Source organism: Saimiri boliviensis, chromosome 11 (genome assembly GCF_048565385.1).
Source record: "Saimiri boliviensis isolate mSaiBol1 chromosome 11, mSaiBol1.pri, whole genome shotgun sequence".
Taxonomy (NCBI): domain Eukaryota; kingdom Metazoa; phylum Chordata; class Mammalia; order Primates; family Cebidae; genus Saimiri; species Saimiri boliviensis.
This window is the reverse complement of record NC_133459.1, coordinates 82,995,823-83,017,456: the sequence shown is the minus strand read 5'-3', so window position 1 is coordinate 83,017,456 and position 21,634 is coordinate 82,995,823. Positions and strand designations below refer to the sequence as shown.

General features: G+C 37.3%; 1 protein-coding gene across 4 annotated transcripts in view; it reads left to right on the top strand.

The window, feature by feature from the left end:
* The window catches only part of DDAH1 (dimethylarginine dimethylaminohydrolase 1), a 284,364-nt gene that overhangs the window by 75,559 nt on the left and 187,171 nt on the right, over positions 1–21,634 (top strand). For 2 of the 4 annotated variants that reach the window (XM_074381107.1, XM_074381104.1), the window contains exon 2: positions 9,718–9,829. The exons of the other annotated variants lie outside the window; for them this stretch is intronic. The gene's annotated coding sequence lies outside the window, so the exon portion shown is untranslated. The remainder of the gene's footprint in view (positions 1–9,717; positions 9,830–21,634) is intronic. 4 annotated transcript variants of the gene reach the window in all.

Genomic DNA, 21,634 nt, shown 5'->3' with positions numbered 1-21,634 from the left:
ACAGAGGAAGGAAAATACTGGCAAAGGGAGGGGAGAATGAAACCACTTTAAGACTGTATTTTTAAGGCCCATTAAGCTTTACGTTTAATGAAGTATAATTTGAAGAGATGTATTTCCTTTTGGAAGGCAAGTTTTAAGACACTAGGGAGCTAGTTCACCCAGGGAGATGCTGATGATTATATTTGAATTGTCAGTAATTCTAGTTCCATCACCAGAAAGCAAAATGTAAGTAGTAAAGGCTGACTCTTTACTTGAAATCTCTGAGGGAAGAAAGAACTTTGCTTCTCTCGAGGTCATCTGGTGTTTAAAGAAAATGTGTCATTGATGATTTAATTATTTATGACTTAAGAATTTGCATTAGTATAATTATATTACATTTTATAATCTTATTTTTTGTGTAGAAAACCGATTGCCTTAAATCAGCAGGTATCATCGAGATTGAGTTAAAATTGCATTCAACATACTATAAATATATACTTCCTAATCATTTAAATATTTGCAATCATTGTATATCTCAGTTAAAATATATGTTCACGTTATACTTTAAATCTGTATTTCCTTTGAACATTATTATATTTTGCAAGAACAGAAAGATTATCTAAAACTTTACTGTAATGATAATGGAAACCTTGTTAACATCTGAATCATGTTCAATGTGAAAAAGAGAATCAGGACGAATTTAACACTTAGTACCCTTTCTTGGCAGAGATTGATAGAGCACTGGTGTAAAAAGGACTGCTTTCTTTTATTTTATTTTGAAATCTGCAAAGTGTTACTAAGTACCATAGTCCCTCGCCTTTGGAAATACCATGGCTTCTTGGGTCACCAGCTGTGTATTATATACCAACAGACAGTACAACTCATGGCCATTTTTTGCATTCTTAGAGCCACTCGTGACTGTTTCTTTACCTCATGTGCTGTATGCCACCTTTTATTTAAATAAGTCCTCTTGTTTGTAATCACTGCGTGTCAGGTTATCCGGTCTGTGGCTGGCCTTCCAACTATTCATCAGCCTAAACTCACAAGAAACACACACAATTGTCAGAGTCATAGTGCTGTTCTGTTAGGCTAAGTCATCCTGGTGGTATCCAAAAAATTTCTGGTATAAGAATTATTTTTTCTGTTTTGAGTTAATGAAGCAGAAGCACAAACTGTGAGCAATGTCTGTAAATAGCCTTTGTTCTTTTATGCAGAATATCCTCAATGTTAACACCTGCAAGAAGATAGTATGTGTTATATTTGTCTTATAATATTAGTGTTCATGTAGAATGATGGCAGGAAAACCAGCTAGGTTTCATTTCTTACTGCTCATTATTGGTTGATGCATTCCTGTGAGGGTTTATGGTATTAGGTTAAACCATGTGAAATTGCTATTTGTATAGACAATTTCATATGACTCAACCTAACAGGAAACAAAGCAACTTCAGTTCTAGAATACAAGGTATAATTCAATTAATTCTCTCTGCAGCATTGTGAGTCTGCTACAAATATCTTAAATTAGTACATATAATTTAAAAATTGGAACTGTAAAGACAAGATTTATTTTCCTCTTATTCTACTTTGTTTTTACTCTGTGTCATTGCTCTCTTGCTTTCAAGGAAAATGCAGACTCAATATACAGAACATCTCCTGACATTTGCCATTCTGTAGTTCTTGAGAGGTAAACGAGTAACAACACAAATATTGCTTACTCAGTTGTGAGTTAAAGTTATCTTTCTCTTATTTTAACAATAACTTAAATTCGCAGCTCTTCCTTAATGAATTTTTATGAATTCTTTTTTCTCTAGAGAAGACAATTTCATCACAGAAATATATTAAAAGTATAGAAATGCCTTTCCCCTCTCTCTTCTTCCATATTTCTCCTTTCACAGTTTCATCTGTACAGAAAAGGAGCTCTGGTAGCTTTGGTCAACACATTTCAGTAGAAAATGCTTCAAAATACAAAGCAAGAGCTATTTTCAAGAAATATCTTTTAAATTTATATTAGGTAAGTTAAATTTTAGATGTCCTCCTTTATAGTAAAAGTAATCACATTTGATTTAAATATATTAATCAGAATATACTTGTATTCAAGTGTTCTTATATGTCAATACTCCTGGATACATTTAAATTACATTGACAGAAAACATCCATTTCCTCACATTTTCAAATACCAAGCAAGAATCTGGTCTTTAGCATGGTTGTATTTGAAAAAAACGTAATCCTGCCAAGGCTGATCTTGTTTTTCCTTTATTCTTTAAGCCAGAAGCAATTACTTTTCATTTCAGGATTAAGCGGCTGTAACGTTGCCATTGGTCGCTGAGGCTCCTGGTTTCAGCATGTCTCCTTGGTTCCCAGCCAGCTCTGGGTGTTCAGGTAGCAGCTGTGGCTGGGAGTGTCTCTCTAGCCTGCATTCCTTGGCCATGAATTTTGCAGCCCTGTTTATCTGATGAAGACCTCCCAGTAATGAATTGCTCATGACATCGTCACACAGGCCTTAATGAATGATATGGAAAGATACTAAATATATTTCCTCCCGGAATGCCAGCCAATCCTCAGTGTCCCAGTCCCTTCACTCCAGCTGATCACTGCAAAGCCTTGGTACTGAGATCCAGTGATACCTTTGCCCTACAAAAACCACATTCTCACTGGATGCTTATAAGTCCTGTCCATGGGACAGTTACCCAAGCCTGCTTAGAGAATTTTTAACAATTACAATCTGCCCATTTGCTGAGTCTCACTTCTCTGCACTAATTATTGACTTCAATTTATATTTTTAATGAACAAATGCTATCACCAACTTCAGTGCCTGCAGACTTCTCTTCCTCCTCTTGAAACCCATGACTTTGCTTGGGATAACAGGGATGGCTTTATAGCATGGCTTTCTCATTATTTCATATGTCCTCATTTTGCTTTCCTGAGCCAGATTTTAAATTCCTTGAGAGGGGAGACCCTGGAAACTAGAAATACCTATACAGAAAGATAGTTTTTTTAAAAAAATGGACAGAAAGACATCTGTTGCTCTAAGTAATCCAGAAAATTTGGCTTAACACGATCAGAAGAGATCTTTGGCTATAATATACGACTCCTCTCCTTTACCCCTCCTGCCCTCTGCTGGAACTGCTAAGATGGCCAAAGCAGGACATTGTATGAGAAACATGGGAAAGCCAGGGCTGGTCTGACTAGAAGAGGAGTTGAGTAACTGTGATTTGTGAGTCCACAATGGAGATCTTTGAAGTCCTTCATGATGTGCCTTTGCATAACTAGCAGCCTCCTCACAAGACTCTATGGTTGACTGTGCACAAAGATATAATTCTGCCTGCCTGCATGAGATGGACCAAGTGACCTTGTATATTCTCTTCCTCCTCTGTGCTCGTTTCATCTCCATAAACATCTGGTGGATGGCAGACAGCTGAGCCAGGTACTGCCCCTTCCTAAACACAAATGCCCTCCCCATTCACCATTCCCTAGAGCCTTCACTACATTTATCTATGAAAGGCATTTACTAGGGTGTAGCAAGACTGCCAGTTTGGTAATGCAAAGCTGGAGATAAGTGTGAAACTCTAGACTGGTTTTCTGTTTCAAACGGCAGCAGGATGTGACAGCTGCTGAGGCAGCCTTTTGCCCTTGGAGAGGAGAAGCAGGAGCGTGATCACTAGATGACCTCTCCCTCTAGCTTTCTCCTGGGTGGTAGGGACAGTATCCCTCCCAGCCCCACTCTTGGTCAGGTGGCTACATATCATGAAAAAGAGGAGGAAAAACATGTTTTTGCTTTTAAAATTGTTATTAAAAGAGAATACTCTTTGGGGAAGCAGAATCCATTAGCTGAATTCATTTCAGTATCTATGGTTAATTAATTTAGGCAGCCCTAATGCAATGTTATTATATAGCCTTTAAGAGCTGTTCTGGTAAATGCCCATCCTATAAATACCAGCACTATTTTATATGTGTGATATCCTTTTTGGAAGGACAAATCTGGATTATTATCCAGGTATTAATCTGCACACAACCCCATCCAGACAATGCAAAGATGCTTCCTCATATTTTGAACATTGTTCAATATATGCAGAAGCGGGGGGGAAACTGTTCAGATATGACCTTCCAAATTTTAAGTCAGTGGATAAGTCAGCCTGGTTGTATCCCAAAACATACTCTTGAACATCAATTTCACCTTACTACTGACCGAGTAATTGATTTCTGCATTTCATTCTGTAAATTAAACACTAGACTTTGAATTACTAGAAGAAATAGCACAGTTAGCCAATAAACCTTTCTTATAAAATGACAGTATTTTAATTTATTAGATGCATTAGCATTTATTCATGCCTAAGATTTCATCAATCAATTTTCCATTTTAAAAAGCTGTCTCTGAAAGCAACAGTGGAGAGATGCTGAATTCCAAAAGCAATGTTGTTCAAGGCAGCAGGTCTAGCGTGCCAGGCACATGCTTAACTAAATTCTAGTCAATAACTATGTGGTTCCAAGTATAAATCCATGTTTTTTAAAGTATCTACCTTCTGAACTGACTCTTTTGGAATGCCAGAATTTTAAAAAGAAAATATTTAAATTTCTCTATTTAAGAGGTGTGCTATGTTTGTTCAATATTGCAGCAACCTCTGATTATTATTTTTAAAATATTTATTTTGCCACTTTGACAGCCTTCTTCTACATTGCCCTTGGGTTTTAATTTTGTTTACAGTACTGAATTTCCATAGTTGGCTTCAGATTAAATGAATATTAGTATGTCATGGTGATTTTATTAATTAGTTGCTTTTGAAACATTTTTTAAGCTGAAAGTTACTCCAAAATAGAAGCTCTAAGAATCGCTACCACCAAGTTAACTTTAAGTCATTTATTCATTTCATTCAGTCAACAAAAATATATTTAACACATAGGACTTGACTGACTTACCCCTAAGTAAGGCAGGCATAGGACCTGGGGTCCACAATACTTTTAGAGGCCTATGAAAACAGTCTTTTAAAATCAGAAGAAAAAAGTCAAAGTATTTATGTATAATACTAATATATTCATTTTCATACCAGCATAGTCATAAAATATAATTTTAAGTATTTTTTAATGGAGGAAGGGGCCTATGAAGGCAAAAGTTTGCAGGACCCATAAAAGTGATAGCACAACCCTGCACGACATATGCCAAGTTTTATTTGTGCTAGATTCTAGGGGTAAGAAGATATGTGGGGCACAGTTTCTGTACCCAAAGCACTCACAGTCTAATGAAGAAAATGGACATAAAACAGACAGTTCATACTGTGGCTGGTTCCCTTGAGATTGTTTAAAATAGTAATTACAAGCTGAAAAACACGAGGATTTTACTACAAAATGTCATTTAACACATTGATTTGGCCTTATGTTTCCTTCAGTTAAACTTATAGAAAAAATAGGTTTATATATATTTTCATGCTATGTGGACAGCATAAGTATATACGTTTGTTCATTTTAAACATTACTGATATTGCCATCCAGATCTGTAAGTCAGAATGTTCATTATTTTATAAGTACTGTCCATCAACAGGACCACAAAGGAATTCCACATGCTGGTATCAATGGTCCAATGAGGAAAATGCGAAGTGAGATCTGGTTCTCCCTAGCTTAGCAATGCCGAGTTACCTGTGTCCTTCCGAGTTTTATCAAGATTTAAGAAATGGAACAGAATCCTGGCTGCACTTTCCCTCTTTGTAAAATTTCACATTTATATGAGATTCAGCATTTGTTTTTTTCAATTACTGTTTCTAATGCCATAATTTGGGTAAGATCTCATCCTATAAATACCAGCACAATGTTCCCCTTAACCTAAATCTCTCCTTGTTAATATTTGAGCCCATTTTTGTGTTTTTTGGTTGTCAATTAGAGAATGATTTCTAAACATTTTCTATTTTTAGAGTAATTTTACCTGCATTATCTTATTACACACAAAAAAGCTTTTTGAAGAAGTAGGACATCATACATAGAACATTCAAAAGAACACAGACTCAAACAAGCCTGAGTATGAATCTGAATTCTGCCAGTCAAGCTGTATTACTTTGGTCACTTCATATAACCTCATTTGCCTCTCAGCTTCCTCAACCATAAAATGAGGATCATTATGCATGTCTCATAAAGTTGCCATAAGAATTAGGATAATGTATGTTAAGTATTAGACCAGCACCTGGAATTTAGTAGATGCTAAGTAAGTAGCTGCTATTATTATTTGCCATATTTTATAAGTTAGGAAACTGAAACACAGACATATTCATCATGCCAGTATAGGAGGTTAGGGTACCTAGTTATTACAGGCAAACTGCAGACTTTGTTTTGAACAAACTTTATTGAAAATGAAGTTATAGAGTGCAAAGTATTGAAGCAAAAGATACAGTAAAAAACACTGACATCAAACAAATCAGATAACCAATATATGTTTATTGGGCACCTTATAAGTATAAGACATTATGTCCACAAGTTGGGCTACTTTGCAAATGACAGAATTCCAACTTGATCACACAAAAAGGAGAATTTGCTGGCTGATGTCACCCAAACACAGAATGGGGACAGCTGATCCTGTGGATATCTGGACTTAGTAGCAAGTATAGTTTTAGGGCTTACCCTCTCTATTTCTGAAATACGTTTCCAGTTCTCTTTGCAGATGAGCTTTCTTTGTGCCGTGGGGGACATGATTCCTAGCAACTATGATCGCACATCTCATCCTAACAGCAGTTCCACCAGCAAAGAAAGAGAATTTATTTGTCTTTGTCTACAGTTTGAAAACAATCCTAAGAATCATTTGCATTGAATCAGTTTGGTTCACATACTCTTCCCTAAACCAATCACTAAGCCAGGAAGACGGCGTAATACAATTGATCCAATTAAGAGCACACCACATGTTAGGAGTTTGAGACTAGCCTGGGCAGCACGGTGAAACCTCTTCTCTACAGAGATACAAAAAACTAGCTGGGCATGATAGTACACACTGGTACCCCCAGCTGCTTCGGAGGCTGAGATGGGAGGATTGCTTGAGCCTGGGAGGCAGAAGTTGCAGTGAGTGGATTGCACCACTGCACTCCAGCCTGGGCAACAGAGCAAGACTGTCTCAAAAAAAAAAGAAAGAAAGAAAGAAAGTACACGTTACTTTGTCATTAAAATAGAGGGAAGTGTATTCAGGCAAGCAAAAATCATAACCTTTACCTTCAATGAGATATAATAGAAAAATTAATATTTCATTTTATTTATTTTATTTTTAGAGACAGGGTTTCACCATATTGGTCAGGCTGGTCTCAAACTCTGAACCTCAGGTGATCTGCCCACCTCGGCCTCCCAAAGTGCTGAGATTACAGGCGTGAGCCACCGCGCCTGGCGAGAAATTAACATTTTAATGGTAGAGTTGGTTCAAAGAGCCAGGAGGCCAGAATCTCAGAATGTCTGGCTGAGATGCCATGAACCCTGAGTGAACATGTCACGGGATGGCCCAGCCAGGAAGGGAGGCCTGTCATACTTTTGTTCCCCAATTGTGTTATCTCATAGACTACAGACTTAAATTTATTTCTTAATATGCAAACTATTTAAAGAAGGAAGTTATAAACATTTGGGCATTATCTTAGAGAAAGCAAAACTTTCTAAAGAAAGTGATTTGAGGCTAGACCACAGGCTAACATCCCTGTTGGTTGAAAAATTACAGGATGTCTTGTCCTGGTAGAAAACATTTTTCTAACAGATTGCTTAATGCTTTTCCTTCTTGCAGCATGGGCTTGGGGGAGTGGTACTCAAAGCAGACTTATAAATTGGATTGTATAGTGAATGAACTTTTCTTAATGGCTTTACTGGGTTTATTTAAGACATTGAACTGTTTGCCCTTGCCTCCAGTGGTTCAGTGACCACTCATCATTACATTAGTGGGAGAGCTACTATACTGAATTAGAGATATGGAGAGCTTGTGACTGGGTGAAGAGTCAGTGTTTTGACTTTTTACGCCAACATCATTATTTCCCACTCATTTCACATTTCTCCTATCAGTTCAGCCCTCAGTTCAAGGTTACCTTGATAACTTTCATGTCTTTTAGTCATGAATCTTTCTAAACTACTTTACCTCAAATTGTCAATATTTTTCCTGAACTCACTTTTTCTTCTTTTCTTTCTCAAAATTAGAGGTATTCCTAGTCTTATTCAGCACAAAATTCTTCCCTCTTCCATCTCCTTAGAAAACTAATTTCATTTGTTACTTCATCTTCTATCTGCATCTTCAAGTACCTTTCTTAATTGCACCTTTCTTCACTTATCCACCACAGGCCCACCTATTGAAATAGTATCAAATGAGATCATGTATGGGAAAGTGCTCTGTTATTCTGAAGTGGAAAATAAATACAGAATAATATCGTAATCCTGTCTTTCTGCTTCCCTCCATGATCATTTCAAAAAAACATTAATATGAAGTATTTTTTTATTTTACTATATCACTGTTCAACTCATTACCTAATGTCTTAAAATCTGACTCTGTCTCCTAAAATGCTATTTTGGGGGTTCATAACTTTATCTTCCAATATTTGACAAAGTTAACTACATCCTCCTTCCTTAGTTTCTGTAACCTCCTTACCTTGGTTTGCCTTCTCTCCCTTTAACCATTCCTCTTTCCTTCAATGCCCATCTTTTCTTTTCTACCTCTAAATGTGAGTGGTCTCTATCATTCTTCTTATCCCACTCCAGATATCTCAGCCAGCAGTGTTACTCTTTTACCAAGTCACCTAGGGAAGTTGGTGACCCTAGTTCCATGATTGATTTTTCCCTCCCTCTTATCCCTGAATCTAATTTCAGCCATATTTTGCAGACATTTACTCTGTCTCTGCCTTCTCTTCCTTCAGGTAGTGATAGTTCAGGCTGCTGGAATAGACTATTACTTTTGCTTTCAGTGGGGTTGTCCGAACGTAGTTTGTGATCATACTCTTTTTTTCTTCTTCATTCCTTAGTTCTTTCCCTTTTCTGGGCTGAATAACCATTTTAACTTTATTCACAAAGAGTGTTAAATCTTCTATGCTAATACCTTTCTCAGAACTTCCACTGAACATATTTAGAATGTCTAGAACAGGCTGTATAACGTGCCTGGTAAGTAATAGCTGGGTGCAAGTTGACTATTGTTTATAAGAAGTGATGTGACAAAAATACATTTCATAGCTACATGTCTTTATTAATTTGCATTTTCAAATACAGTTTACATCTTCATATTAGCAAATTCAACTGTATTTGATTCAGAAAGCTGAAATTGTGAGGATCTAAAGACATGCTAATGAATATTCACTGAACATGTTGTCTGAGTTTTAATACTTTTTCACCAGTCATCAGAATATAATTCCAGTTTATGTCTCACCTCATCAGAAACATCACCTTTCAGTATTTAGGACTCTAGCTCTCTTACGTTATTTCTACAGATCCTATTAACAAAAAAAATGATTAAGGACAGATTCAGTTTTCTCAGTTTTGACATTAAGGATATTTGATGCCACAGCATACTGTGCAGCTGTAAAAAAGAATAGGGAAGCTCTTTATGTGTCTATATGGAAAGATCTCTACTGGGAACTGAATGTTCATGTCTCTCTCAAAATTGGTGTGTTTAAGTCCTAACCCTCAATATGATGATGATATTTGGAGATGAGGTCTTGGGATGTAATTGGGGTTAGATGACATTATGAGGGTGGGACTCTTGTGATGTGATTACTGCCTTTATAAGACTGGATGCCAGAGAGCTTGTTGGTTCTCTAGCTGCCATGTGAGGACATAGCGAGAACACAGCCATCTGAAAACCAGGAAGAGAGCCCTCACCAGAACCTGACCATGCTGGCACCCTGATCTTGGACTTTCAGCCTTCAGAACTGTAAGAAAATTAATTTCCATTGTTTAAGCCAACCATTTATAGTATTTTGTTATGGCAGTTTGAGCTGACTAATACAATCTCCAAGATTTATTATTATTATTATTTTGGAGATGGAGTCTTGCTCTGTCACCCAGGCTAAAGTTCAGTGATCGATCTCAGCTCACTGCAACCTCTACCTCCTAGGTTCAAGTGAGTCTCCTGCCTCAGCCTCCTAAGTAGCTGGGATTACAGGTGTGTGGCACCACACCTGGCTAAGTTTTGTATTTTTAGTAGAGATGGGGTTTCACCATGTTGGCCAGGCTGGTCTCAAACTCCTGACCTCCAGTGATCCTCCTGCCTCAGCCTCCCAAAGTGCTGGTATTATAGATGTAAGCCACTGAACCCAGCTTTCAAGATTTATTTTTAAGTGGGAGAGAAAAGGGTGCCAAAGTATACTGCAATGGGAGTGAAAAAAAAGAGAAAATATAGTTGTACTGGCTTGCATATATATATTTTAAATCTTGGGGAGTATAAATGAGAAACTGATAATATTGGTTACCTGTTATGTGAGGTCACAAACTTGGCAGCTAGAGAATAGGGGAAGAAAGAAGATATTGCTGTTTATCTTTTAATGCTTTTTGATGCTTAAACTATGTGAATGTGCTACCAGTTCAAGGAATTAAATAAATAAAATTTACTCTTTATTTAGAGTCATAAAACAAAAACATTTAACAACAAAACATTAATAACAAAAGCATTTAGAAAAATAAGATTATATTCAAAGAAGAAAAATACTGATTATATTGAAAGAAGATCGCTGAGAAACAGAATAACTAAAGCAGAAGTTTACATTTGATGCAGGCACAATTTGAGCAAGATGAAGGAATAGGAGCACATGTATTAAGTAGCTTTCTCAGTCACCTCTTTAATAACCCCCATGATAGTGTAAGCAGTTCTTATTGCCTACTGACCTTTTCTTGGATCTGCATTGGCTACTGCCAGCAGAGCTGGAAGTGCCCACATGACATGTATTCAATTGAAAAATGATGACCACAAGTTCTCAAGTACTCTCTCAGTAATGCTCAGATGGTGTCTGAGAGTAACACCTCCTTCAACTTCCCTTGGTTGGAGGTCCTAAATGCAAGGATAGCAACTGCTGAGAAAAGGATCCAGTCATCCATTTGAAGTAGGTTAATGTCTCTTCCAAGAACACAAATATAACTTTTCTCAAACCTATTTTGTCCAATTAAACATCCAATTGTTTTACAGATACTATATTATACACCCTAGAGCATTGTCCTTATGTATTTCTGATCATTTTATTTCTGTTTAATATCTATCAAAGAATTCTTCTCCATAAGTTTCACGGTAAAATCCAAAGTTTAAAACGTGATATTCAAAGACTCTGGTTATCCAGCTTCAGCTTATCTAAGCCCATCTGTTCCTTTTGAGCTGTTTTGCCGTGACCCCAAAGTGCTTTTCTTTCTCAGACCTCCATACCCTTTTAAATGCCATTTCCATTGCCTGTACTACCCTTCTATTTCTTCCTTTTGATGATGCTTTTCCAAATTAAAGTGAGTGTTCTTTTTCTTATATCACCCTATATTTATTGCACACCATTGTGATTCTCTATGTGCTTATCCTTTCTGTCAGAAGTTCAGGGGCCATAGCAGATTCATTTTGCATCTCCAGTGCTGGCATCCAGTAAGCATTTGATGGTTGAATGAATGAATAAATATGCAGTCTGGCTGAAGTTTTAAAGACATAACATTGTAATACCCTATAATAAAATCCTAACCAAGGCTTAGGAAAAGTGCCTTGCAGGAGGATTCTAACTCTGCATTTTAAGAGTGTAATTCAGCCTCAGATTGACTTGTAAGAGCTGAATGCTGTCAGGACAATTCTCCTTGAGTCTTTTGATTTTTTGGAAGGCTTTCAATTTTGTAGATTTGTGTGTGTGTCGTTCGAAAACTCTGGTGAGCATCCCCATACTAAGGTAGCTCTTTGACACTCTCCTCTGTTTAAGAGCATTTTACTTCTTACATTCTAAAACATAGATGACAGCTTGCAATCCAGTGGATTTTCAACCTTATCTCCTGAAAACCACATTTCTTAGGTATTGTGGTATTAAGTTCCATATCTATCAAAATCACCTCATGAAAGCAAGTCTTCAGCTCAAACCTCAGATCCACATTTGCTTGCCAGAGAGCAAGAGAGACAGCAGGGCAAACTCAACCACTTTGTAGTTAGATGTCTTTCTCATGTGTCTTTCTCAAAGATATTCTTCTAAAATGTGAAATTTCCAGAAAAATCTAACAGTTTCGGGCTAAAATAGTTAACTTTCCCAGCTAAAAGGGCTGATTTTGGTGGGCTTCAGTTGTGTCAATGGGCCACTAGTGAGACAGATTTCAGAGATGGGCCCATCTTTTGTTAATTTAGTTCACTCTGAACAAAACAGACAAAATAAATGCTTGAACCCCACCTAATTAGACATGCTTGCATAAATATGGCTTCATAATAGTTGGCTTTCAGAGCCCATTAACTTTAATTGTTCTGTGGATGCTGTTTAAATGTGTCCACTGATATATTTCATGTGTTAGTGCTCATTTTCTGTAGTAATGAGCATAGTCACAAGCCTGAGTTCAGTATACATTTGAGCACAGTCCTAGCACTAATCTCAATATAAATAGCGCATTTGATGTTACTGACATGTGGCTGAAGGCAAAATATAAATCCAACAAAATTTGCTGGACTTTAGTTCTGATGCCATTTCTTGTAAAATTTGGGGATAAAAATGACGGGAGGCCCTGGAATATTTTTCCCACTCTAGGATTTTAGTTATTCTGCAGTTACCAAATCTTCAGAATTTCTGGATCTGTCCTCCTCCAGGAAACATTGTCTTAATTAAATAATTAATTAAGCTCTTCTAAAAGCCAGTGGTTCTCCTGTGGTTTGCTTCTATAATTGCCTTTTTACTCATTAAGAAGCTACCTAAGCTAACTCTCTTATTTATTCTTAATATGATGCTTCACCTACTTCATGCAATTTTTTGTCATATGGCTTATGTGTCTCTCTGTGTTGTCATTGTCATTATCTGTAGAAAATTATTAGGTTCCAAAAGGCAAGACATGAGTATCCTTATTTTCGGTGACACCCACAGAGCATAATATGATATTAAACAGGTAATCATTATTTTAGTGTGATGAAGACAGGAATCTATAGTATGCTGATGAAATGTGAATTTAACATCAAAAAATAAAGTTACTGAAGCTCTGGTGTGCTATTCATAGTACATAGTAACCTGTATCATTTCCTAAGAGGGTTTAGTATTATGTGAAAGCAGTCAATGAAATGTTCAAAATAGCCAGCTTCCAATGACTCAGAGTACATGTGTCCCTTAAATTGCTCATGTGCTTTTGCCTTTATGTTTCCAGAAAGAGGCTGAAAAGGCACACAGGAGGTCAAATCAGCCAACTTCTACATTCTGGTGGTTCTGGTGATAGGGTTACTGAGAGAGATGGTGATAATAATTGTTAAACCATTATTTTTAGGGACTGATGTGGAATTTACATTTTGGTGGTCAGTTTGGATCAGTAAATCGACATGCATTATCAAATGCACTGTTTGTAGAACTGTGAAGAAATTTCTTTTTCTATCAAAAGCTCTACATGGTTAGTCTAACTACAGATCTTGTATCCACATGCTAATCTTGATGGACCAGCAGAGCTCAGAGGAGGAAGCCTTAAGCACAGAGCACAGTTTCCTAGAAGTAAAGAATTTAACCTTTGTTCTAGTCCTTCCTTCTGTCAGCTTCATCAGCAGGAAAACTGTCAGGGTTGATTTCAATGAGTCATCCTTGGCAGTATTTTTCCCCCTAAAACTGCTTATCTGTCACTTTGTGGAAATTGCTACTTGTCCTCAGTGGTATGTAATACTAGCTCAGATATTACACATAATTCATTATGCTGCAAAGTTGAATATATATATATATATATAAATACATATAAATATATTATATATTAAACATAAATAAATAGGTAAATAGATAAAATTTCTCCTGAACCGACTATGTATCAATAAACTCAGCAGTTTTACAGTTAAGTTCTGAAACCACAGCCTTTTGGTCATTTGCCACCAGTATCCTTCCAAGAGAGATTAAGAAATGTTTGGCATAGAGACAACATTTAAAATGTACTTAGAAGTGCATTTTTGCCAGCTCTATTAATATTACTTCTATCTAGATGACCCACATATTTCTTGATATTCTTTAAATGTTTGTAAACTGGGTTTCTAACATTTTTTTCTCCTTCGAAACAACCCCAAACCCTGAGGCACTTGTGTCTTTAAGACATGGCATTAGAGAATTTTTACTCTTGGAGTGTGTATTGGTGATCAAATATGATCATATGCTCTATTCTGAATTGAAATTAGCTTTATGACTTCTACAGTCAGAGCAAGTGTTGGGCTTAATGAGTTGAGACTAGATAGCAGAAGATGCATCTTTCACAGTCTGTGGCACTGAGCCCCCACATTGCTCACACAGGTTCGTGATCCACGATCTGCAATTCAGAAATCCAAAGGACTCTGAAAAGCAAGAATTTTGGTAACAAAATTTGGTGGCCAAAACTGATGTGAAGGCTTATAGTCCCCATTCATCTCACTTAATGGAAATATTAATATGTTTGATTATGGTTGCTGCCCAGGACCCACTTGGGGTCTTACACAAACAGGTATACTCACCAAATTATCTTCCTAAAATCTAAAAATAATTCATATCTGGCATCAAATATTTTGGATAAGGAATTGTTAACTTTACCTTTCCTTAAAATACTAAAGACTTTTGACTGGAGAGAGAGAGCCAATCAGGTTTTGAAGGTCATGAAAGGCAAATCCTTCTGGCGTGAGAAAACCAATAAATGGTGCAGCTATTACGGAGGCTCAATCTCTGTCCACGTCAATTTCATTAAGTATGACAGCGAGTGACCCAGGGCCATCTTTGGTGATGCAGGGGTGATGATCGGAGACCACTCACTTTCTCCAGTGGACCTGGGAACACTCAGCTCTGTAGATGAGGGTCTTGATGAGGGCAGAAGTTTAGGGTAGGTCCTAAGACTTTACAATGTAACATCCTCTCTTGTCTTTTTCTGTGTTCCTAGTTTTGTACAGATTTGTTTTTGAGCGTTGGTCAAAATAAAGGGACAAAATAAGGGAAATTTTTGTTTGGGTTTTTGTTTGTTTGTTTGTTTGTTTTGTTTTTTCTTGAGGCAGAATCTCGCTCTGTTGCCCAAGCTGGAGTGCAATGGCACGATCTCCACTCACTACAACCTCCACCTTCCGGGTCAAGTGATTCTCCTGCCTCAGCCTCCCGAGTAGCTGGGATTACAGGCACACACCACCATGCCAGCTAATTTTTGAATTTTTAGTAGAGATGGGGTTTCACCATGTTGGCCAGGCTGGTCTCTAACTCCTGACCTCACGAGCCGCCCGCCTTGGCCTCTCAAAGTGCTGGAATTACAGGTGTGAGCCAGTGCGCCCAGCCTGGGAATGTTATTTTTTATGAAAATTCTTTTTTTTTTTTTTTCTGAGACAGAGTCTTGCTCTGTCACCCAGCCTGGAGTACAATGGCATGATCTACACTCACTGTAATCGCTGCCTTAAAGGTTCAAGCAATTCTCTTGCCTCAGCCTCCGGAGTAGCTGGAGTTACAGGCATGTGCCACCATGCCTGGCTAATTTTTGTATTTTAGTAGAGACAGAGTTTCACCACATTGGCCAGGCTGGCTTCAAACTCCTGACCTCAGATGATCCATCCACCTCAGCCTCCCAAAGTGCTGGGATTACAGGCATGAGCCACCATGCCTGGCCAAAAATTTACTTTTATTGTTGTCCCCTTCTTCCTTTTCTGTAAAGTCCTTATCCTAAGAAATTTATATACTTTATATTAAGTCCTGTTGATTTTTGTTGTGATTTTCAAAGGTAGATTCCCACAGATAAAATCTTAGCTATTGTCCAAGACATAGTAAAGGGTCACGTGTATGATTTTTTATAATTGGAAGGAAATTCTGCCTTTGTAAGTGCACATGTCCATCCACATTTTATCTCTGCATCCCTCAAAACCCTGGTGAGGGGCATTAAAGAATGGTTGATGTATATACTATGTCTTTTAAGCATGCACTATATATTTCATTCTCATTTATTGGGTCTGGTACTGAAGTTTTTGACCAGCATGGACTTAACCTACTTTTTGGGATAAAATTCACTGTTTTATTGCAGCCACAATTCTAGTGTGGTGTGATCATTCATGCTGTGGATCAGTCTGAATATTTTTTTTTCCATAATTTTATCATTATTACATGATTGCAATACATGCATTGTTTTTTAATTGGAAAGCAACCTTTTCTACCATTGAAAGACATTTTTTGACAACTTGACTCTTCCTAGTATTGAGTACTAAGTTGAGTACTGCATCTTCTCATTTTTTACATTATAGAGAACAAAATACTGTTGATTTGAAAAACACCTGTCACTTGGTATCTCTCTCTTGGTTGCAGTGGTGTTGCAAAATTAGTTTCATTAACTCCTACATGGTTGGGAATCACTGATCAAGAAAGTGGAAAAACAAAACTTTAAAACTTCAACCCTCAGTAGGAAGTAGGTTGTATTAGGTGAATTATAGGTAATTTCTGTGTGTGCTAACGGGGTTGGAAAGAACCTTACAGAGCATATTTCCTGATAAACTTGAGTGGAGTGGGTTTGGGAGAACAAACAGTATTATTGTGAAGGGAGCAACTGACATGCCCCCTTCAGAACCTTAACTATTAGTAACAGTGGCAGTAACAACACAAATCAGTGAGTAGAGACACAGCTCTTAGGCCAAGCTGGCTGGACTGTATGGCTGCAGGAGGTGACTGACCAGTGGCAGTGCTCAGCCAGACCAAGACGAGGAGGCAGCAGTCAATGAGCTTTCTGAAGGCTAAGATGTTCCCACGTGGGAAAATGTGCCCCTAGCCTTCATGGATGAGTTACAGGTCTCCTCTTGCTGGAATTCCATACTCATAATAAACTGATAATAACCTAGTTTTCCATATAGCTTTCTCTAGGAAGAAAAGTACTGTTCATGTTGACATGGGTATTTCAGTCTGCATGGTAAAAGTTCTACATCTTACTATAAAATAATAAACTAGCTGGTTTATAATGTGTAAAATGATTCTTGAGAAATCATTGGGAGTGGTATCATATTAAGTGATATCATCCCTATGGGTAGCTGTTCTCCTAACATCTTGTATGTAACTATAACATTAATCATAATGTATTAATAATTTGTTTTCAATCTTTTAATTTGGACTAAACATAGAGAAATTGTCTTTAGGCTGGGTCTGTGTCTCACATCTGTAGTCCCAACACTGTGGGAGGCCAAGGCGGGCAGATTGCCTGAGGCCAGGAGTTTGAGACCAGCCTGGCCAATATGGTGAAACCATCTCTACTAAAACTACAAAAAGTAGCTGGGTATCGTGGTGTACACCTGTCATCCCAGCTACTCAGGAGGCTGAGGCAGGAGAATCACTTCAACCTGGGAGGCAGAGGCTGCAGTGACCTGAGATCACTCCACTGCACACAGCCTGGGTGACAAGAGTGAGACTCCATCTCAAGAAAAACCACAAAAAAACACAAGAAATTGCTTTTATTATTTTATAAATTATATACTTTTTAAAGAAAAATTGGAAAATACATAAAATTTTAAAGAAAACAAAAATTACACATAATCCCACTTCTTAAAGATAACGAAAGTTATTATATTTTATCCTTTTCTCTTATGTATGTTTTAAAATAAAATTGTTGTTGCTGGATGGCAAGTCTTGAGAGAAAAAAATAATAAAATAAAATAAATTAAATTAAAATTGTGATCTTACTAAAACATTATTTTCAAAAGCATTATTTTTAATGGCTACAAAATCTGCCATAGGCATGGATATACTATGATTTATTTAACTACTCTTTTATTGTAGGGCTTTTCAATTGTTCCTAGTTTTCTATTTTAAAATTGTATTTATTTATTTATTTCAAGACAGAGTTTTGCTCTGTTGCCCAGGTTGGAGTGCAGTGGCATGATCTTGGGTCACTGCAACCTTTATCTCCCAGGTTCAAGTGATTCTCGTGCCTTAGTCCCATGAGTAGTTGGAATTACAGGTGCCCACCACCACATCCAGCTACTTTTTGTATTTTTAGTAGAGATGGTTCAGGCTGGCCTCAAACTCCTATACTCAGGTGATTCACCAGCTTCAGCCTCCTAAAGTGCTGGGATTATAGGTGTGAATCACTGTGCCTGCCTGTCCCTAATTTTTAAAATGATGAATAGAGAAACAGATTCTTAATCAGATTGTTAGCCACAGTATCTAGTATACTTAGTCATTTAATATGAAAGTATTGAATTGAAAAGTCATTTTTATCTCAGATCCTTGCCCAAATAGTCTTATTGGGTTTTATTAGAAGCTCAAGAGGAATCTGAGAAAATGAAATGAACTCCAGAGCACACACATTTTGGTGTGGAAGGGAGCAGTTTAAGCCTGTACTAAGAGAGGGATAGAGAACTGCTCACAGTGTAGGGCAGGCGTCCCCAAACTTTTTACACGGGGGGCCAGTTCCCTGTCCCTCAGACCGTTGGAGGGCCGCCACATACTGTGCTCCTCTCACTGACCACCAATGAAAGAGGTGCCCCTTCCTGAAGTGCGGCCAGGGGCCGGATAAATGGCCTCAGGAGGCCGCATGCAGGGGCTGTAGTTTAGGGACACCTGGTGTATGGGGTGGAGCAGGGGCACATAGAATAATTTCTAAGATGAATGTTAACTCTGTCACAATTTTGCCTTCTGACAGAAGTGTTGAACCATCCACAGTGGGTTAGTTCTCCCACTCTTCTGAAGAAGGAGCTGTTTTGTCACATGTTCTGTTTCTCTTTTAATTGCTCATAGTTGTTCCTATGACAGCAGACATGTGCTCTTTGAATTTAATTGAATGTCTGCTTCAGAACAATGTGACAAGGAAATATTATCTTCTTAGATTTCAGTATGTGTAAGATGGGCATAGTGGTTTCTAAAAATTCCCAAATCAGAATTTTGTGACCTCTTCCAAAACATGTGATTAGCCTGGCCCAACATGACTCTCTCCCAAGCAGGGCCAAACAGATGGAATCTAGAAGCACCATTTTCATCCTAAAGGGATCAAGACAAGGCCCAGCAAACTGAACTAGCAATATTTAATTGTCTGGTGTTCTGATAATGCTCACATAGACTCCACCTCCAGAGTACCTGTTACCATAACGTCTGGAACTGTTATAACACTACCTGTTTTGATATGTGGCCAAAACCGCTTTACTTTCAGATCCTGTGAGCTCTGTTGCAACACTTAATAAGCAATTAGTGGTGCAAACCCTGATTGTGGTAATATTAGTGCCTAATTTGTTTAATTTAATTAAGCATTTATCTTCCTTCTGGTGTCTTTATAAAAGAAAAACAGGAGGGAGAAAAAATAATCTCAGATTATTAACTACTTTAAGCTTTTCACCTACTACCTATTGGGCTATAGCAAATCATGAATCTTTTAAAAGCAAAATGCAAAATAAAGTTAAATAAAAATTAAATTTAAACTTTCAAAGCAATAAAAGTATAATTTCTTTTAAAGCATTTATTAGTTTCACCATATTTCTAGAATAAATATTGTAAAGTAATATACAATTACATAGAATACAGCTTTATACAGATAATATGCTATAGACTATCCCCCATAATATTGACAACCCATTCTTTATCAATTGATAGTCATTAGTCGTCCCTGACAATGCCAAACCTATGCCCTGATCTCCAGCTTACCTGTCAACAACCAGTTCTAATGAGGATCTGAACACTATTGCAGCAAGGCAGACAATATTGTAAAGTTCAAGACACATTAAGTCACGATAGGAAGGATACAACTGAAAGGATAATGATATGGTTTGGCTGTGTCCCTACCCAAATCTCATCTTGAACTGTAGTTCCCATAATTCCCACATGTTGTAAGAAGGACCCAGTGGGAAGTTATTGAATCATGGGGGTGGGTTTTTCCTATTCTCTTCTCATGGTAGTGAATAAGTCTCATGAGATCTGATGGTTTCATAAATGGGAGTTCCCCCGCACAGGCTCTCTCGCCTGCCACCATGTAAGACGTGACTTTGCTCCTCCTTCACCTTCTGCCATGATTGTGAGGCCTCCTCAGCCATGTGGAACTGTGAATCCATTAAACCTCTTTCCATTATAAATTACCCATCTCAGGTATATCTTCATTAGCAATGTGAGAACAGACTAATACAGGTAATTCTTAAAATTAATTAAGGTTTCAGAAAGAGTTCTTAGCAAAAAGCCAGTTAGAGTGGAAACCTCTCTTTTCTTTTTAAAGATGTAACCTATGATACGGTCTTTAGTGGGAACTCATCTTTTCCATAAAAGTGAAACTTTGATTTTTCTGTATAATATTCTTGCCCATATCTCTCCAAAATGGTTTATCTGTCAGCATTTTCACAGAAGAAAAATTTGCTTTCCAAGGCAATTTTCTTTCCTTTTTCCCTGTATTTTTGAAAAATCATTTTTTTAAAGGCTTTTTAAAAAAATTTTTTAAGAAAGAAAGTTGGAGAAACTGAGATTAGGAGGCTTTGAGTTGGCAGATGGCATAGATAATTTTTTTCCAATTATGGTTGATAAAATAACAATAACTAAACAAAGAATAAAAGCCTGTATACTAGGGGATAAAGGCATAAAATATCCTATACAGTAAATTATAGACAATCTGTACAGCATTCTTTTATTTACGCATGTGCTAATTTGATGTTTGAGATGTTTAAATAAATTCCCTGAAAAATTTAGTAAGTAGCTACACATGTGACCTGTATGAACACAAATTACCATTTTCTTCTGGCTTTCACATTAAAATATATATATTTCTATATATATGTGTGTATATATATATATATATATATATATATATATATATACTATCTCTACTATATATAGTGTAGCAGAGATAGTAGTGTGAGTAATATATAATCTCTAAAGAGTAGGATAATCTTGGTGTGAGTTAATCTTGATTTACATTTTAACTCCACTCTATAATAACCATCAGGATGTGTTTTATTTTCAGTAATGTCTTCTTTGGGTGGTTTTCAATGCTGACTTCTCTGAATCTGCATGGTTCTCATGTAAGATGTGATGAGGTTGTAGGGGACACTCTTCTAGTTGTAAAGACTGTAGAAGAGTCCTGAAGGCAGGTTGTATATCATTGACAGGCTCCCTATCAGTGGGGAAGTGCATATTTGTGGAGTCCTTACCTGTGTCAGGGCTCTCAGCCACGAGCTGAACCTCAGCTTTAAAACAAGGTTAACAATATCACTGACATTCTAGCTGTAGCACAAAGATTTTTCTCTTCCTTCCTCCAACATGCTAAATTCCTTCCCATCTTGTGCCTTTGCTCATATGCTTGGCTCAGTTTGGCAATTTCTCTCCACTCCTAATTAATACCTACTCATCTTTCATTTCTTAGCTCAGAATTCACCTCTGCAGGGAAGTCTTCCTTTATTCCCCCAGACGTATGGGGTTTATATGATTATACATGGTCATGGTACCCAGTCCTTTTCCTTTGCAGCACTTAGTTTGTGAGTATTTAGTGATGGTTTGATTCATAGCTGTCTCTCTGCTAGACAGTATTGGCACCTACTACTAGTCAGTGACTATTCCTAGTTATGTAAATACCTTTTATGTATGGACCCTGATTTTAATTAGGAAAAAGTTGGCAAAATTTCAGAAGA